The following is a 6,236-nucleotide window of genomic DNA, read 5'->3' as shown; positions in this document are numbered from 1 at the left end:
TGCTCAGTCCTTTGAGTGTAGGAGTTGGGGACATCATGTTGAGGTTGTACAGGACATTGGTGAGGCCTCTTCTGAAGCGCTGTGTCCAATTCTGTCATAGGAAGGATGTTATTTTGGTAGAGAGGGTTCAGAAGAAATTTACCAGCATGTTGCCAGGTATGGAAGGTTTGAGTTACAAGGATAGGCTGGGACTTCTTTCACTGGAGCATAGAAAGTTGAGAACCGTATGGAGATTTACAAAATCATGAGGGACATAGATAGAATTGATGGTACTTATCTTTTTCCTAGGATGGGGGATTTCAAGACTGGGGGGCACATTTTTAAGGCGAGGGGAGACAGATTTAATAAAGACATGGGCATATTTTTTAAACAGAGGGTGGTTCACGTGTGGAATGAACTTCCTGAGGAAGTGATGGACGTGGATACAGTTACAACATTTAAAAGACATTTATAAAAGTACATGGTTAGAAAATATTTGGAGCAAGCAGCCGGGACTAGTTTAGTTTGGGACGATGGTCAGCATGGACTGGTTGGACTGAGGGGTCGATTTCTGTGCTGCATGGCTGTATGACTGTTCTTCAAACTTGGAAAGTCAGATCAGATTCAAAATGTTAACTATATTTCTCTCTGCCCAGAAGCCACCAGACCTGCTAAATTTCTCCAGCGCTTTCTGTTTTTATTTCAGATCTCCAGCGATCACAGAAGTTTGCTTTTATTTCTGTGTTTCGGAGCTTACTTTAAAACCACCAGCAATGAGTGCTGTTGTTCACCTGTTCAGATATGTACGTGTTTTAGTGCTGTATACTTCAGAGAGAAGCATTTAGAACAATGTAATATTTCACAGTTGTGGTATTCTTTGAATAAACTGAAGAGAAACAGAACACGACTGCAAGCTCAATGTCCTTCATTTTGGGTTGAGCTTCTGACATGAAACTGTGTGTTTGCCAAGAGCAGAAAGGTCCTCAGATTGGATTGTAACATAAAGCACAATATCAGAAAGAAAGGGCTGTGATCTGTCTTGAATCTTTGAATGATAAGTCCACTTCAGTTCATCTGTTATGGACCAGACCAGACCTGACCCCATCAAAATAGTTTAAGAGGGGAACCTGGACCCTAATTTCTTCTGATTTTTAAGGTCGATAGGAAGATGCAACTTGACGTTAAGTAAAACACAACTTATTTAAACACTATAGTTAAAATACGAACAAAAGAAAGAGGAATTTAGAGTAACCTAACTAATGGAAACTTAAGTAAATAATAGATGCAGTACCTATTACTAATTAATGCTTCCAATATAGTCGTATCCCATAAACACAAGCCTTAGCAAAAAGCTAAAATCACAGATTCTCACATGCAGTTCTCCAATCCAGGAGGAAAAAAAAACATTAAGCAGAAATTCAGAAAGAATAGCAGCCAGGATATATTCAGTGAAGCTTCCAACTCTTTCGAGACGCCAAAGGCTTCTGGGGATACTGAGAAAACCCAAACCCAGAAATCTGGTTCTGTGAGAGCTGGCCACACCCATTCAGGCTACTTCCATTGCTCCAACTTTTAGTAAGAACCCAAAGACCTCACAAGTTGTTTAGTTAAGTCGCCTTCAGTAGCTAGTCTGACGCCTTTGCCTTACAATCGCTTTTAAAAAAAAGATAAAATCTCCTTTAAAAGTGACAACATTGTCATGCTCACAAGCCAGTTTTTATTAAAATAAACTCTTAGTCCCATCTCACCTTTGAGGGATAGACATCCAGTTATAGGATCCCAAATCCCAAGTGATAAGATCAAAGCCTATTTAAGTTAGCATCCTTTTATTTACAGATGGGAAGATGCCTGTTATTTCAACATACTTGTTCACAATAATGTGGGTGTCACTGGCTGGGTCATCCCTGTTTCCCCCCTAGTTCCCCCCTTGAGAAGGTGGGACTGAGCCCCTGCAGTCCATGTGGTGTAGGACCCCACACGGTGCTGTTAGGGAGCGAGTTCCAGGATCTTGTCCCAGTGACGCCGAGGGAGTCAGGATGGTGAGTGGCTGACTATCATGCGCAGGTTTTCACACATATCTGCCACTTAATCTTTCAGAGTGGTCAAGGTCATAGAAGGTGCGGTTTAAAGAGCTTTACCGAGGGAGTGGCACATTGTCGGATGTGTTTAAATTCAGATGAGTGTTTTAATCTAGACACCCTCTCAGATGAGCATACCATTTCAAAGAAGAACAGGCCGTTTGACTTGTATGATAAAGTGGTTCAGGTATTTGACACTTATTAACCATGGCATAGAGATAAGAGTGGGAGGCAATGTCAGAATGATATAACCCATGGGTTTGGTCACATCTCGTGTGTTGCGTGCAGTTCTGGGATCCACATTACAGGACGGATGTGACTGCACTGGAGAGGGGCAGGGAAGATTAACCAGGATGTTGCCTGGGCTGGAGAGTTTCAGTTATCGAAGAGAGATTGGATGGACGGGGGTTGTTTTCCTTGGAGCAGAGGAGACAAAGGGGTGGGAGGAGTATGATTGATAGAGATGTATAAAATCATGAGGGGCACAACTTTTCCCCTTGGTTGGAGGATCAATGACCAGGGAGCATAGATTCAAGGTCAGGGCAAAAGGTTGAGAGGGCGTCTGAGGATTTTTTTGTTCGCACAGAAAACAGTGAATTGTTTTGTTTTGTGAGCAATAGCATTAGATCATAATAGACCAGAACAAACAGATCAGAGGGTGCTTAGACAGGGTTACAGGTGCATAGGAATGCACAAAAACAAGATCAACATTAGATTTAAAGTTAGAGAGTCTAGTAACATTCAACGGTTTAGTAACAGCAGGGAAGAAGCTGTTCTTGAATCTGTTTCAAGCTTCCTTATCTTCTACCTGATGGAAAAAGTTGGAAGAGGGCATTCCCGGGGATGAGATGGGTAGCCTTTCCACGGCAGTGAGAACTGTGAATGGACTCCATGGATGGCGGGGTGAGGTACTGGGCTGTGTTCACAATTCTCTGGAATTTCTAATGGTCCTGGGCAGAGACATTATTGTGCCAAGCCATTGTGCACCCAGGCAGAATGCTTTCTATGGTGCATCTGGAAAGGTTGGTGAGGATCCTTCTGGATGTGTGGAATTTCCAAAGCCTCCTGAGGAAGAAGTGTTGTTGTCCCTTCTTGACTGTCACATCTACGTGGGAGGTCCAGGGCAGATTGTTAGTTATCATCGCTCCGAGGAACTTGACACACTCAACCCTCTTCACCTCAGTTCCATTGATGTGGATAGAGGTGTGATGTCATGAAATTGAAGTATTTGGATGTACACTGACGATACCAAGGCATTTGACCAAACGGGAAATGGGATTAGAATAATTAGCTGCTCATCTTCGACCAGTATTGACTCAAAAAACATAAGAACATAAGAACTAGGAGCAGGAGTAAGCCTTCCGGCCCCTCAAGCCTGCCCCACCATTTAATAAGATCACGGCTGATCTTTTTGAGACTCAGCTCTACTTACCTGCCCACTCACCATAACCCTTAATTCCTTTACTGTTCAAAGATTTATCTAGCCTTGCCTTAAACACATTCAGCGAGGTAGCTTCAACTGCTTCACTGGGCAGGGAATTCCACAGATTCACAACCCTTTGGGTGACGAAGTTCCTCCTGACCTCAGTCCTACATCTGCTTCCCTTTATTTTGAGACGATACCGTCTAGTCCTAGTTTCACCTGCTAGTGGAAGCAACCTCCCTGCCTCCACCTTATCTCTTCCCTTCATAATCTAATATGTTTCTGTAAGATCTCCCGTCATTCTTCTGAATTCCAATGCGTATAATCCCAGTCTACTCAGTCTCTCCTCATAATCCAACCCTCTCAACTCTGAATCAACCGAGTGAATCTCCTCTGCACCCCCTCCAGTGCTAGTATATCTCTGCTCAATTAAGGAGACCAAAACTGCACACAGTACTCCAGGTGTGGCTTCACCAGGACCCTAGACAGTTGCAGCACAGCCTCCATGTTTTTAAACTCAATCCCTCTAGCAATGCCAGACAAAATTCCATTTGCCTTTTTAATTACCTGCTGCACCTGCAATCCTATTTCTGGCGAATCGTGCACAAGGACACCCAAGTCCCTCTACACAGCAGTGTGCTGCAATTTTTTACCATTTAAAACATAGTCCATTTTGCTGCTGTTCCTACCAAAATGGATGACCTCACGCTTGTCGACATTGCACTCCATCTGCCAGACCTTTGCCCACTCACTTAGACTATCTATTTCCCTCTGCAGACTTTCAGTGTCTTCTGCACACTTTGTTCTACACTCACCTTAGTGACATCTGCAAATTTTGACACACCACACTTAGTCCCAAATTCCAAATCATCTTTGTAAATTGTAAACAATTGAGGTCCCAACACTGATCCCTGAGGCACACCACTAGCCACTGACCGCCAACCAGAAAAACACCCATTTAGCCTATTCTTTGCTTTCTACTGGTCAGTCAATCCTCTATCCATGCCAATACATTACCTGTAATACCGCACAACTTTATCTTATGTAGCAGCCTTTGGTGTGGCACCTTGTCAAATGCCTTCTGGAAATCCAGATACACCACATCTACAGGTTCCCCATTGTCCACCATGCAAGTCATGTCCTCAAATAATTCCACCAAATTAGTTAAACATGACCTACCCTTCATGAACGCATGCTGGGTGTTCCCAGTGGGACAATTTATATCCAGATGTCTTGCTATTTCCTCCTTAATGATAGATTCAAGCATTTTCCCCACGACCGAAGTTAAGCTAACTGGCCGAGAGTTACCTGCTTTTTGTCTACTGCCTTTTTTAAACAGTGGTATCACATTGGCTGTTTTCCAATTGGCGGGAACCACTCCAGAGAATTTTGGTAAATAATTATTAGTGCATTTGCTATTTTCCCCATCACCTCTTTTAGTACCTGGGATGCATTTCATCAGGGCCAGGAGACTTGTTGACCTTTAGCCCCATTAGCTTGCTCAGCACTGCCTCCTTAGTGATAATGATAGTTTCTCAGTTCTCACCTGCTATAACCTTCTTGCCGTTAGTTTTCAGCATGTTATTTGTGTCTTCCACTGTGAAGACCGACATGAAATAACAGTTTAATGTCTCGGCTCTTTCCTCATTCCCAGTTATTACATTGGCCTTCTCATCATCTAAAGGACCAATGTTTACCTTCACCACTCTTTTACGATTTACATATTTTTCGAAACCTTTGCTGCCTGTTTTTATATTCTGAGCTAGTACCCTCATAATCTATCTTACTTTTCTTTATAACTTTTTTTTGTGGCTTTCCTTTGGCCTTTAAAGAGTTCCCAGTCTACTAGTTTCCCACTACTGTTTTTTTCTTTGTATGTGTTTTTCTTCAATCTGATACTTTCCCTATTTCCTTAGACTTCCATGGCTGGCTCCCTCTTTTCCTACAGTTCTTCCTTATCACTTGAATATACTTCTGCTGAGCACTGTGAAAAATCGTTTTGGAAGTCCTCTTACTGTTCGTCAATGGACCCATCATAAAGTTTTTGCTCCCATTCTACCTGAGCTGACTCCTCCCTCATTCCTTCATGGTCTCCTTTGTTTCAGCACAGGACATAGGTACTGGATTTAACCTTCTCACGCTCCACCTGTATTTTCAATTCGACCAGACTGTGATCACTCCTTCCGAAAGGATCTCCAACTGTGAGATCATTAATTATTCCAGTCCCGTTACCCAGGACGAGATCGAGGGCCGAAGGGCCTGTATGAGTGCCAGCGACTTCAATGTCTCCCTCTGCTGGCCACGTTCGCGAAATGCAGGCACTGTGGTCCTGCCCACCTCGGTTCGGATTGGTCGTAACTTGCCTGGGCCCGGGGGCGGGAAAGATAGCTTTGACTGGTCGGTGTAGGCACTTCTGGCTCTAATTGGTCTGGGGGCAGGGGGCCGGTAGTTTTGATTGGGTGGAGGGAACGGGTAGGGCTGCTCTGATTGGTCGGGGGCGGGCACCCTTTCTCTGGTTGGTCGGAGGTGTGGGTGCTTTGTGTCCGATTGGTCAGAGGCGGGTACAATGTTTTTAACCGTCGCGGGGGGGCGGGTATCGTTGCCATGATTGGTTGGTAGGCGGGTACCTTTTCCTGGTGGGCGGTTACCATGGATCCGATTGGCTGGAGGGCGGGGACTTTGGTATTAGCCGGACCGTGGGCGGGAATGATAGTCCTGATTGGTCAGAGGCAGGGACTGTAGATCGTATTGGTCGG

This window comes from Stegostoma tigrinum, chromosome 40 (genome assembly GCF_030684315.1).
Source record: "Stegostoma tigrinum isolate sSteTig4 chromosome 40, sSteTig4.hap1, whole genome shotgun sequence".
Lineage (NCBI taxonomy): Eukaryota > Metazoa > Chordata > Chondrichthyes > Orectolobiformes > Stegostomatidae > Stegostoma > Stegostoma tigrinum.
The sequence above is the reverse complement of the archived record's forward strand: the minus strand, read 5'-3'. Positions refer to the sequence as shown.